The sequence below is a fragment of the Cavia porcellus genome, unplaced genomic scaffold (genome assembly GCF_034190915.1).
Source record: "Cavia porcellus strain 051 isolate PalLab524CR breed Dunkin Hartley unplaced genomic scaffold, mCavPor4.1 scaffold_16, whole genome shotgun sequence".
Lineage (NCBI taxonomy): Eukaryota > Metazoa > Chordata > Mammalia > Rodentia > Caviidae > Cavia > Cavia porcellus.
The window spans coordinates 70153180-70167663 of NW_026947499.1; the positions used below are offsets into that span (position 1 = coordinate 70153180).

The window sequence follows — 14484 nt, forward strand, 5'->3', positions numbered from 1 at the left end:
TTGTCTTTCTTTACAACTTTGACAAGACTTGGTATTCCTCATCTTTAAATAGTATTAATTCTAGCAGGTGACACTTTTGATTTTTTTTTAATTTGCGCTTTTGAAACATTGGTTTTGTTGAGATTTTGTTTTATACATCTTATGGCTAGTGACAGATTTTCTGATTTATATCACTTGTCTGTTTTTAACTGGATTCTTTGTACTATTTTTATGAAGTTGTTTAAATTCCTTATATATGATAGAAATTAACTCTTTTTAGATTATTTCTATCAAAATATTTTTCCCAGCCCATTGGTGGTCTTTTCACTGTCCGTTGTTTTATAAAAAGCTTTCAGCTTGTATCTTTTGCTTTTGTTTTTTACACTTTAGGGTTTAACCCCCCAAAAAACACTATCAAGACCAGCATCATACAATCTTTTTTTTTTTATCTTTTTCCTTTTTATCGGTACCAGGGATCATACTCACAACGACCTGCTTGTAAGGCAGGTGCTTATGCCGCTGAGCTAAATCCCCAGCCCCAGCATCATACAATCTTAATCTTATGTTTTCTCTGGTGGTTTCACATTTTCTTCTGGTAATTTTATAAACAACGTTCTTATGTTTTCAAATATTTTAATAATTGCTGAGGGAATTTTTATGCTTTGTATGAATTAGGAGTCAAATTTAATTCCTCTGTATATAGATATCCAGTTTTATGAACACCATTTATTTATGGTACTTTGATTTTTCGTATTTTGTTTTGTTTTGTTTGCAAGGTTTGTTTGTTGGTATTTTGTTAAGTTCAGTGGAACATCTACTTGTGAGTTTGTTTCTGGGTTTTTTGATGCTGTTGTTATTGCTGTTGTTGTTCATTGGTCAAGAGTTTATTATGCTGATACCATGCTATTTTAAATTAATGCCATTGTTTAAAATCAGGGTTTATTTGTCTCTAGCTTTGATCCTTTTATTCATAACTGCCTTTGCTAGTTAGAACTTTTCACTTGTATGTACAAATTTTAGGTTGTTTAAAATAGCATTAGAATTTTTACAAGTACTACACTAATTTTGCAAATAGTTTTGAATATTGGATATGTTAGCGATATTTTTTTCAACCCATGAACACAGGGTAACTTTCACTTATTTCTTTTTTTTTTTTCAATTTCTGTTACTAAATGATTCACAGTTTTAGTGCTCAGTCTTTTAACTTGTTTAAAATTGTTTCTAACTAATTTTTAAACAGGAGTTTTCTTGGAAAATCATTCATTTTCTGGGTTGCAAGATTCTACTAATTTCTGTATGTGAATAATGTTTCCTGAAACTTCAAAATATTTATTAGTTCACAGAGGTTAGGGGAATATTATTAAGGGTTTTGTATAGATAATTGTATCATCAGCCAAGAGTAACAATTTCGCTTCTTTTATTTGAATATCTTTCTTTTTTTGCTTAATTGGTTCCTAGGAATTTCATTTCACATTGAAAAGTTGGTGAAAGTAAAGAGCTTTGTTTTGTTCTGTGTATGAAAGAGAGTGGAGAAGTAATTTAATGCACATTAAATTGCTAGAAGTTTAAAAATTCTACAAATCCACATAGGTGGCCATGTGGAGTCGGGACTCGGATGAGGGATTAGCTGACAGTTCCAGTGTGGACTGAAGCTGCGATGGCGAGAAATGGGCAGCCAGGATAAGTTAGGAGCAGGCGCTGCCTGACAGCAATGCCTGCGAGAGTAACCCGCCACGCCAGCCACAGGTGTTATGCAGCCTTTGTATTTGTTTTTTTTTTTTAAGAATGAAATGAAAGCAGAAACTCATATTTCTAACCAAGATGAAAGAGACAGGAGACTAATCCAAGACAAAAAACAGAACCCAGTTTATATGTAACTTACAGGCCATGGTAAGAATTTCATTAACTTCCTGTACCACAGAAATACAGTGCAGCAGGAATGCACAGGTCAGCTTCACAAAGTGGACCGGAAAACAAAGTGGAGTGCAGAGTAAACCATGAAGCAGCAAAACCTGTATGACCGAAGGTCCCCTAGAATTAGAAGACACAATGGGTTTGAAGGCAAAAGCTAGGAAAGGCGTGACAGATAGATTTCTGTCTCAGTAAGTATGACATGAGCGCAACAAAAACAGTAAGGTATGCTTGTGACTGCTCTAAATACCGAGAGCTGTGATGAGAAGCAGCAAATGCACAGACAGCTGCCTGGCTAGAGGAGCAAGCCCAGGACAAGGGAGCCTGTGCGCGCCAAAGAAAGAAGTTTGTGATCCGAGAGGACCAGCCCCACTGTGGACACTCTGAAGCAGACATGGAAGGGAAACACTGCCTGCCAGAACGCTGGAGCAGAGAAGTGAAACCTACGGCAGAGATAGCAATCATGTATGGACACAGGTTAGATATCTGTAAAGTAATATAAAAATATGAAATAGAAGAACTAACACAAATTGCACATTTAACATGGAAAGATTAAAAGGACTGTTTACAACCTAGAATAAATACCTTCAAGTCAAAATATAGTGACACTGAACTGACTTCCAAAACTGAAAGGAAAGAAAACCAAATAAGATAAGTACATTTTTAAAAAATACAGTCATGTCAAATCATTGCTTCTGGGCCAACCTAGATTTCCACTAAAAAGCTAATCAAGAAGGCAGATTACTAACGGGGAGAATATGGGTCATTTATAGACCGTCTGCATAGGAAGGGAGGACCTCTGCATTAAGAAAACAGTAACTTTTATTAGCCTTAAATCAATGTCTGTCCTTCAAATGACATTTGAGATCTCAGCATTTCCTTTGTCATTCATACAGACAAACATAATTTTGCTTCTTTATTACAAGTAACGGAAGTTTGAAATATGTACTTGATGCAATTTATTGAAATGCTCTCATTTTTTAAAAATAGATTGGGTGCAATGAAATACGTATATTAAACCTACACACTATTTACTAACACATTTTATTTACAATTTGTGATTTACATTCATCATATTCTGATTCTTTGCATATGTGATCCTTGAAATAGAAGTTTAGACACACGAGGAATTCACTCGTCTTTTAAATAATATATTTGACTCATAATCTTGTTTTATACATGATTTTTTATTAAAAATTCCATATATGTGGAGCAATAGACTAAGAAAACAAAATAGATGTTTTGTTGGTGTAAACATGAGTGTTTAACTGGGAAAATGGGGCATGAGAAAATTTATTATTGTCATCAATTCAACTAATAGGGCTTTTTTAACTTCCTTTTTTTACAGAAGTATATTTGTGTATTTTAGAGCAAAGCATGTATTTTCTATGTAATCTCTGTGTGTAGGAGGTAAATTTAAGGAAGTCACTTTGATCTCTACTTTGGAAAATACTGTTTTGAAGATTATTTTCCTTCTAAAATTAATTTTCTACAATGGTTGTTAAAAAATATATTTATCTACAGACCCCAAGATACTATCCATACAAAGGTTTTGCTGAACAAACCAGAGTTTTACAAACAAATGCTAATATAGGATAGATATTTTCCTCAGTCCTCTGAAGGATAGAAGACAGGTTTTTCTTAGGAGGGTGTCAGCTCACAAACCTGCACTGTGTAATTTTTATGGTTTGTAACAAAGGAAATGATTCACTTGGTCAAGCCTAATGAGTTATTTTCTAGAAATGACATGGGTACATCAGCCTGTCAAGCATTGTACACGTAAGATTTGCTCCTGTTTATCTGAATGCCTTTTCTACACAGGGAAAATTATGACCATGCTGGATAAACTCTGCTCTTCAAAATTCAAACCAGAAGAAATGAAGTAATGAAATTTTCCTGGAGTGATATTTCCCTTAGCATCTTATTATCATCTAACGTTCCTTTATGAGGTGAATTACTGCTTTTCTCCTATGTGACTTTTAATCACAGTATATCAGATTTGACACTTGAATGTTGCACAGGGTTCCATATGTTTTAGGGTCAGGTATTCACTATGGTAGTCCAAAATATATTTGTAATAACACTTCTGATTTTTATTTTCTGGTTACACACTTTTACATTCAATGGAAAATTTTTAAAAAAGGATATGTATTCATTAGGCACAACATGGACTTTTAAAATATGCATATTTGGTGGAATGACTAATTTAATGCATGCATTGTCTCACATATACATACATTTATAGTGCACTGAGAATACTTAACATCTTTTCTTAGTCTATTTATTTATTTGTTTATTTATTTATTTATTTATTTTTTGGTACTGAGGATAGAACTCCCAACTTTGTGCTTGCCAGGCACGCTCTTATGTCACTGAGCTAAACCTCCAGGTCCCTTTAGTCCCTTTTAAGAATGCAACTCAATGCTATTGTTATGTGTTCTATATACAATATGATTTTTATAATTCCAGATTTAAAGCAGCTCTGTATATTAGGGACATTATTTTATTGTATTCATATTTTCAATTGCCTGGAGAAGGTTTTTGCTTTTACTCGACATAAATAATGCCTTTGAGGCCAACACTTACTGCCATCTCCTCTGGGCCAATCTTCTGACATGGACCAGAATTTCTTACTTCTTTAATGGTCTGAATTCAGTAACCATCCTCTTGCCTCCTTGGTAAATCTCGTTCAGCTTATGGAGCCTTTCTTCTTGTTAGTGATATCACTTTGGGATACTAAGTACTCTTTCTATTCAGAAGGTGTGCACATGTGAGTCAGTGTTCATTTGTCTAAACAAGTGTCCTGAGCATAATAATGACAAAAATATATTAACATGAGTACTATGTATTGTTCCGATGATAATCATATGTTATCTACTTATTGCAAAAGGAGTTAATGAAAATAAAATTTACTTGAAACTATGGAAAGCAGGAAAGCAAGAGTGGAGGATGACATAAATAGAAAAGTGATGAACATTACCAGTTCAGCATACTCACAAGGTGCAGACCTATACATCACAGAGTACTTTGTAGCTTTCAGAGCTACTAAGTGATATTAAGTCAGGCATTGTTTAACTGTCAGAATACTGGGGTCCAGAATTCATCTGCTGTTAACTCACACTGTATCACACTGTGAAAATGTGTATACTTACCCATAAAATTAAAAATAAAGATCTATTAAATCTCCAAGGTTCATTTTATGTCCAAACTCATGGCATTTTAAAAATTCCTGCATTCTTAGTTTCCTAGAGTAATGATAATTCTAGGAAATAATTGTTCCCATTAGAAAAAATATTGGAAATTTAAGAACATGGATACAGTAATTCTGGAGAACAAAGTCACACCTGTCAAGGGGTTTTCAATACAAGCTTGAGATACATTTATTCATTTATAATGAGGAAGAGTACCCCCACCCATTATCCATTAACAGGTATTCTGTTGGGTGTATTATATGGTGGACACGGTGGTTGGTGGTGCAGAGGAAATGACAGAGAAAACTAAACTTTGTTCTTTTTCTTTTTGAGTACAAAGTCTAGTTTGTGAGAAATACTTACCCAACTCATAAAAATTAACATAGAAATGCAGAGTGATGGAATCATTGATTTGAATGAGAGTAATCTACAAAGTTTTATTAACCACAACAAAAACCAGACTGAAGAAGTATCTGGTTTCAAGGAAATTTTCCTGAAGGGAACATAGAGAATTAAAAATTCAATAAAATAATAGTAGGACAATTTTAATTATTAGAATAATTAAAAGGACCTGAGGAGAAGGCCTTCTATGAGTAACTGAAGAGCATAGTTGAGGTGCTGAGAAAGTGACCCTGAATCAAGTTCAAGGCCGGGGCAAAGAAAAGTGAATCTCAAGGACATCACAGGGTACAACTAACCTGTGTGTTGCACTGGAAGAAAATGACTATAAATGAGGCGCAAAATAAATAGGAGTCCAGGAAAAAGATATAGCAATTTAAACAATGTGAGGCAGAAAAGAAAAAAATAAATATGATTTTAGTTCAAGAAAGAACAACAATATACTTAGAGGAGCTGTTTTCAACCAGGAGGACTCGGCCATTGAGGGGACATCTAGCTGTGTCTGGAATGCTTTGTCACACATAGTATGATGCTCCTAACACTTAGTCACACAGGACAAAGATACTGCTAAATATTATACAGTGTTAAAGGAAGCCTCTCACAACCATGAATTTTCCTGTCCAAAACAATAATATTTCAGAATTGGTAAAATGGGGATCTTGAAAATTGGGCACTAGGGAAATGGATGGATAGCTGAAGGAGTAACTGTGCCACTTTGAACTTATAATAAAACAATGAAAATTACAGAATTTTCAATATAAGAAACAACGTAGTGAAATTACATTTCTAAATGATTACTTTGACTAATATTGAGAATGTGTCACTGCAAATGACAAGGACACAGTAATTGCTACAGCGTAATTAGTATGGGTGGAAGAGAAGGAGAGAGTCAAATTGGAGATATATTTGAGAAGGTTCTCTGTGACTGACTGCATGTGGTTTTAGGGGGGAAAGAGGTCATTTCCATGATATTTTGTGAAGAGTTGGTGCTGATGTGCAGAACTCTGAGAGACTTATATCCATGCTTGTGTTCTCTTCCAGAAAACTAGAATGGCAAAATAAAATTTTGTATAGACCACATTGGAGAATATTAATATTTAGATTGTAGTTTCTTCAATTTCCTGACAGAAATCCACTCATTTCCACAAGAAAATTATTTAAAATACATAAGCATTTACTGAAGCACCTATTCAGTCAAGCTTTTATTTATATAGCATGTTAGGTTTCTGTCCCAACCACCTTTGAGTTTCCCTGTGTACACTTTAAGTAATTAATAGAAAATTTTAATATGTGTACACTCCAAACTCTAATTGCCAAGGAAACAATCTCAAAGATGAGTTACTAATGATTTGTTCCTCATTTAATCTAGCCAAAATGGCTGTGTCATGTGAGCAGCCTCAAACTGCTTTAGTCCATTCCTCCTAGTGTGAATGTAGATCTCAAATGGAAAGATTTTGACTTTTGTTGGTTGTACAAAGTTAATGTCATGATCCATTGGCTGGACATCAACATTTTTAGTATCTATAAATGATATAAAATTATACATTGCACAGTGAGAAACAGTCTTCCTTGTCATGTGTAAGCTCCTGATATTTTATGTGGATTTGATGCCAGGGGCACCTGGGTATGTAATGACTTCCCACCATAATCTTCCTGACATAAAGGCCATACAGTACGCAGCAATCAGTGAACAACATGGTATTCCTAATGATCTGTCTTTTATCACTTTGCTCTTTTATAACATTTTGGATCATTCTGGACAGGACACTTATCCCTACCAGTAAATGGCTGTTTTTGTAAAAGACCAATGAGCTCCATGTAACTTTGACATGACATCACATATAGTCGTAGATATTCTTAGAATTAATAATCAGAAAAGTCTGGGTAGGGCTCTGAAAGATCTGGTAAATTGTGCTTGAATAATATAGTCGACTATAGACTGGGTTCAAAGCACAGTGTAACTTCTGAGGCTTCTCCATTTTTGAAGCTGTATGTGGGGGTGAAGCAGAAAAATACATTTCTAAGAAAAAAAACACATTATTTTCTGTGATTGCATAGAAAAATATTCTCTAATACTATAGGATAGTAGAAGTTTTATATCATTTTACATAAATGATCAAAAAATTTTCTCTACCTCAACTATTAAAATATTTTATCTTCAAATAAATGAATATTGACTAGCAAGTTAACTCCCATATTTATTTTATAAAAATATTTTTAAAATTGATTAAGATATTTAGCTATTTGTGTCATATTTCATTTATTTTCAAAACTTTGTTCTCTCATATAAATAAAAAAATCTTATGTATCTTATTGATGATATCAGAATTATATTATGTTAATAATTTTATTCTTAGAAGTTTCCAAATATCGTACATTACAGTTATCAATTTATAAGAAAGAGCAGTGAGATATTTCATGAGTTTTCAAGAGAAATGGATTTATGCAGTTACTGAGTTCTGATTTTACAAGCTGGATCTTAGGCAGTCTTTTTCTCATCATTTTTATTTGCATCATTTTATATCCATGAGTAGATCAATAATTCATAAATAGTGCTGACACCAGGTATTTTCTGGTTTCATAAAACTAACTGCTATGCACATATTGATAGTATAATTTTATAATCACCTACCATAAATTTGCTTTCCTAAGTTCAGACTAAAGAAATAACAAGTTTTCAAAAGTTTCAATTTTACAAGGCACATCAAATATATTGAAACCTTTTCCTGAGTGATCAGCTATTTTACTTAGATCTCATGAAACTTTGGTTTCATTTCTTTTAAATATAGATTAGATTTACTTGGCTCAGTAAACCCAAACAAATTTATGCTTTGAAAAGTCAGATTAACCCTTTTGGATATAAGGGCACATAAACAGTAATTTATCAATTTATCAAACTGCTCTTAAATTAGAAGAAGTTAATATGATTTCACACTGTGTTACTTCATCGAGAGCTTTGTCTGGAATTGGCGATACTGGTTTATATTTTGTTTCTGTCTCATCCCTGTTTTTCAAATGAATTTATTTTAGGAATGACACTGGCTGATTTAAAATTCTATTAACCTAATAATGAAAACAGGATAAATCCAGCAAGCGCGGTCCGCCTTAACTTCCTGAAGTCAGAGAATAAACTTAAAGGAAAAAGAGTGTTAGAGTCAAAACAGGAGAAAGAAATCACGCATGTCTCTATGTGTATGAAGCAGTAAAGACAGCGAGATTTTCTGTGATATTACTGAAACCAGGATTCTAAAAGACACATACCTTCATACCCCAGATCGGTATCTTATTGAGGAAACTGGAAAATACATGTCAGGCAGAAATACCTACCATCATCTACAGAACCACGAAAAGCTCACGCTGTGCTGAAATAAAAGCTGCTTCTCTGGTCCTTCCACTTGCCAGCCTTGGTGTGACCAGTGTAATGTTTATAACAAGGGCTGATACATTAAATTTTTAACATTTATAAATTTGAGGAATTATTTTTCTTTTGTTTTCTCTTCCTTCTTTTTTTTCTTTTCCTTTCCTTTCCTTTTCTTTTACTTTTCCTTTCTCACTTCTTTTTTTCTTCTTCTTTCTTTCTTCCTTCTTCTCATTCCGCCTCATTATTTCCCCTATCATGTGGTAATATTTTCTAAATGTGTGTAGACATATGAAGCAACAGATATGAAATTTATTACATATACAAAATATAGAGTAATGATAATTCAACATTAGATCATTAAAATAATGATACAATTGTATAACTGTTCACACAATTTAAGGAAAAGGTGTGATGATGACACTTAAACACCAGTGACTTTTTATAGTATCTAAAATTTCAGCCTTCATTGTCTTCAGGAATGACTCTAACAGGTATTCACAAGTTTCTAGCCCTGCCTTGCTGAGTAGTTCTCTCTTGATCACCACCTTGTTTTCAAACTATTTTGAATCTAATCCTCAATTTCACTCTCAGTTTTTTTTTCTATTATGTAAGTAGGGACAAAAGTAAATTAATAATTAAATATTTCTCATTATTTTGATTCTAAATAGTTAACTTCATATTGTTCTGTTTGAATTCATCTTAAAAATAGACAAAAAGGTCAAATTTCTAAGTCTTGTTGCTGACTTGTTGTAGTAGAATATTCAGTGATAGGCCCAAGATTGTGATATCTAAAGTACTTAAGGTAAATTATATGGGGAGGTAGGCGTGGGATCTTTATTAGAGAAATGTATTACCCTACTTGCCTACTACTAAGTAACTTTACAAAATTAACATATTAGATTTAAGAAATCTAATGTATTACATGGAAAAGTTAATAACTTTGAAAGAGCACAATAATCAACAATAAAATCAGTTGCTAAGGACAATGTGATCTGTATAAAATAATATATATTTTAGATACAGTAGACATATCATTCAGATTTATATAAATATGAGATTTTGGACACTTAAAACTTAAACTCATAGATCCTATAAAGCCAAAACAATCTTGTAAAAGGACAAAGTTTTAAGCTTTCATATTTCCTGATTTCAGAACTTACTATATGAAACAGTAATTAAATATCGTAGATTTAGTTTAAAAACATAGGGAGCCCATACATAAATCAAATATTTTTCAAAAGGTGTTAAATTTTATTTGGTGGAAAAGTGTGGTCTTTAGAATAAATGATATTAGAAAAAATGTTCTCAGAAAAAAGATGTTAGATGATTATCTGACAGTTATATAAAAAGTAAATGAACAAAGAACTAGAGAGCTCAAAAGTAATTATATATATATATATATATATATATATATATATATATATATACTGAATTATTGTAAAGGAAAAGTTTCAATAAATCATGCCTGGTAAACTGAATATCCCACAAAAGAATGCAACTGAGTATATATTACTTACTGTATAAAAAATCAATTGCAAATGGAACAAAAAATTTAACTATAACACTGAAATCTGTAACACTACTGGAAGAAAACTTAAGGAAACTAACTTTACCTAGGCAGTGTGTATATGAGCCTAAAAACAATGATAAAAGCAAAATACAGACAAATAATATTACAGCAAACTAAAAACCTTCTGCAGAGCAAAGGAGTCAAGAGAATAATAGAACAATTTGCAGACTGGGAGAAAATATTTTCAAACCACACAATGGACAAGGGGTTATTATGCAAAATAATAAATGCTATAAATAAGTTAGAGTGGAACAATAAGATTAAAAATGAGTTAGACTGTACTAGTCAGGTTTTCCTACAACCCTATGGAGTAGATATTTACTATGGTTCACAGTTTTGGTGGTACCGATCTGGGGGAAGATACCTCCAAGTCAGGACTGGCATGGTGAAAGGAAACAGTCATGGAAAACTGCTCAGACCATGGCAACCAGAAGGCACAGAAAGGAAGGAAGAGCGAGGACTGAAAACAAATCCTTCTAAGTTATGCACCTAGTGAGCTGCCCTCTCTGACCAGGTGCCACTTTTAAATGTGTGACTTTTAAATACATATTCTCCTTTACCTTATCTTAACAGGAGCTTCTTTTCTGGAAAAACTTCAGACTTTTCAAATCATTCAACTTCACTTTTGTTTCTAATTATCAGTATATATTTAACTAAAAACGGCCAGCATTGTCTATATCACAGCTTGAACATTCGTCAAGTTGTCTTGAAATTTCTCTCACCACACTAGTTATTCTGCCAATATTAGCTTCACTCTCACACAAAATCTCAGAAAATGAGCAAAGCATGGACAAATTTTCCGTATCATACATGTCCTATAGTCCAACAGCAGAAGAGTCTTTGTTTACACATGAATGCTCCATAGCCTGGCCTTTATTTCCACAGCCTATCATCAGTCTTGTAAGCTCTAAATGAATTGCATCATACAGAAAGCAATGCTCCCAGCATTCTAGGAATTCTCTTTCTTATGTCTCTGAACCATTTGAAATTTCAACTGTAAATCAGTTCTACAGGATTCTACAATCAGAGCAAGGACCTCATTGCCTGTATTAGTTAATTTTCCACCATTGGGTACAATATCCATCGCCTGCAAATTAAAGGAGATGTTTATTTTTGGATCACGATTTCAGTGGGTTTTCCCCCGGTAAGCTGTATTCAAAACACAACCAACACAGTTAAAGGACATGGGTGAAGGAAAGCTCTTCATACCATGGTAGTTGAGAAACAATAAAATATAGGTGATCCCCTTTTGAGAATGCAATGGTAGCTCAGTTTAAGAATGCTTTTGTTTGTGAACTATTTAGTTCACAAACAGAAGTGTTTGGCAGAACTGTTTTGGTAAACACTCCATCAAATGATGAACACATGGCTGGGGATTTAGCTCAGTGGCACAAGCGTCTGCCTGGAAAACATGAGGTCATGAGTTCAATCCCTGGTACAAAACAAACAAACAAAAAACCCACAACCTCCTTCCACAAAAATACAAAAGTGAGCATCTTTTCCAGAATTATGGAATGAATTAAATTGGTGAGCCAAAGTACCAATGTACATCCATTTAAATCACTCTCAAATGATCTTCCCTATTTACCTGACCAAACCTCTGTATGTGAGACTTTTGGGGTACATACTAGATATAATCATTAGAGGTCCTAAAGAGACATATATTTTTTGCCATTTGTATTGCCTCTGACAAGTGTGTTTTTGTTTGTCCTGTTATGCCTTGATTATTGTTGTTTTTTTTTAAATTTTGTTTTCTTTGTACCAGAATTGAGTTACTGACCTTGTGCTTGCCAGGCAGGTGCTTATGCCACAGAGCTAAATCCCCGGTGGTTCTTTTATTTTGAAAGCTCTAATATTTTTTGAATTGTTTATATATTCTAGATATTAATTTTCTGCCTCAGGAATACCTGAAAACATTCTTTTTTCAATTTTATATGTTGTCTTCTCATTCTATGAATTGTTTGTTTTGCAGCACAGAAGCTTGGTAGTTACATATAAGCATGTGTGTTCCCTTTTCCAATTATCTCTCATGAAATTGTTATGTTTTGTAAATCCTTTCCTACACTGATGACTACGGCTGCAGCCCATGATCCAGCACATTGAATTACATCTGGACATTTTTCCTTTCAATCAAAATACATGAGCAGTTGCAGTACCTGAAATTCTGCTCACTGTAGTTTTCTTCACACCGTGTGCTTCAGGGAAACCCTGCAGTACCACAGCTACCCAGTTGCTGGTGTCTGAAAAACATGTAGAAATATCCATTAACCATACCTCCACCTTCTCTCCTGATAGTGCATCACATGGTACACTTCATAAGGCCTTAGGAGTGTGCTCAGACACAAAATTCTAATATAGCAAGCGTGGGAACCAAAGACATTTGGGCATATTCTTCATGTAATTTACTTGTTCCCTCTCAGGCTCAGTCATATATGTATAACTTTCATTTAGTGATGGACTATTGTTGTAAATATCTAATTCTATGATTTGGTGAATCAGATTATAACCAGCTTATGACAGAGACCTCATTGCATGGGAATGCTGTGTCACATGATCAAGAGTTCAGTTTCCACTGAGGTCCAGTAGGAGCTCAGAACTTGCTTTTCAAAGGGAGAGTAGTTATCTGCAAATGATGACAGAGCCTTGATCCAAAATTCTAAAGTTCTTCACTATGATTCATCTACAGGGACTTGCCAGAGCCTGCAAACAGTATCTCTACTTGTCACTGAGACCTCAAGTACCATTGGACCTTCTCTGTCATATGTCCTCATGATGGGAAGAGGAAAGCAATCTGAGCAGCCATCTAGACCTGCTGTAGAGCCTTCTTTTGTTCTACGATCCACTGAAAACTAGCAGTTTTCTGAACCACTTGGCAAATGGGCTAAAATGAAACACCTAAGTGAGGAATGTGTTGTCTAAAAATTCTAAATAGCTCTACTAGACACTGTGCTTCATTTTTTATTTTAGGTAGCACTGGTAACAATTCATTCTTCCCAAAATCTCTGCATGTGCCACACTGAAGTCCTCCTAGAAATTTCACTGAGTTTTTAACTCAGTGACCTTGAAATGTATTTAGGTTTATTTTTAATTCTCTGGCTCTCAAATGTTTTACTAACAGAACCAGAGTTGTTGGTACCTTCTGCTCACTTGGACCAATCAGCATATTTTCATCAATATAATGGACCAGTGTGATACTTTGTGAGAGACAAAGAAGATCAAGATCATTGAAAATTAAATTATAAAACAAGGATAGTTAACATAAGATGGAGGTAGGACAGTAAAGGTGTATTGTTGGCCTTGTCAGGTGAAAGGAAACTTTCTAGTGGGCTTTGTGAATAGGTATGTCAAAGAAGGAATTTGTCAAATCAATGCCTGCACACCATATAACAGGAGATGCATTAATCTGCTCAAGCAAGGAAACCGCATCTAATACAGCAGCTGCAATGGAGGCCAGCACTTGACTGAGTTTATGGTAATCCACCATTATTCTCTAAGGCACATATATCTTCTGCACAGACCAAACAGAATCAAATTAACATGTAGTAGTAACTACTACCCATGTATCTTTCAATTCCTTGATAGTGGTGTTAATCTCTTTACTTTCTCCAGAGATGGAATATTATTTGGGGGTTACTATTTTTCCAGGTAAAGGCAAATATAATGGCTTCCATTTGTCATTTCCAGCCATAATATATGTCATACTGCAGATTAGAGAACCAATGTAATGATTTAGTCAAGCACTCTGCTAAATATATCTATCCCAATTATGCATTCTAGAGCTAGGTAGATAACTACAGAACAAATTTAGCGACCCACTGACTCACTATGATCTGGAACTTTACTAAAATTCTACTGAATAACTGCAGTTGGAGAAATAGGTCTAACATGACAAATCCATTCCAGCATTGTTATTGCCCTAAGACATTGAGTTCTCTCATCTATAGTAAACCAAGGCATATCAGGCATCTCTCATTCAGAGCAGGTCATGTTTCAATCCATACTTCTGCGCATCTGAGAAACTACTAATGCCTTTTTAACTCAATCAGCTGCAATAATAAATTCAGAATCTTTAG

General features: G+C 34.0%; 1 long non-coding RNA gene across 1 annotated transcript; it reads left to right on the forward strand.

Annotated features, from left to right (window-relative positions):
• The first annotated feature begins 2205 nt into the window (after positions 1-2205).
• LOC106025250 (uncharacterized) lies at positions 2206-13352 on the forward strand. The gene is made up of 3 exons (XR_001198851.2): positions 2206-2367; positions 3712-3839; positions 13098-13352. It is a non-coding gene; the product is annotated as an uncharacterized LOC106025250 (long non-coding RNA).
• The last annotated feature ends 1132 nt before the right edge of the window (positions 13353-14484 follow it).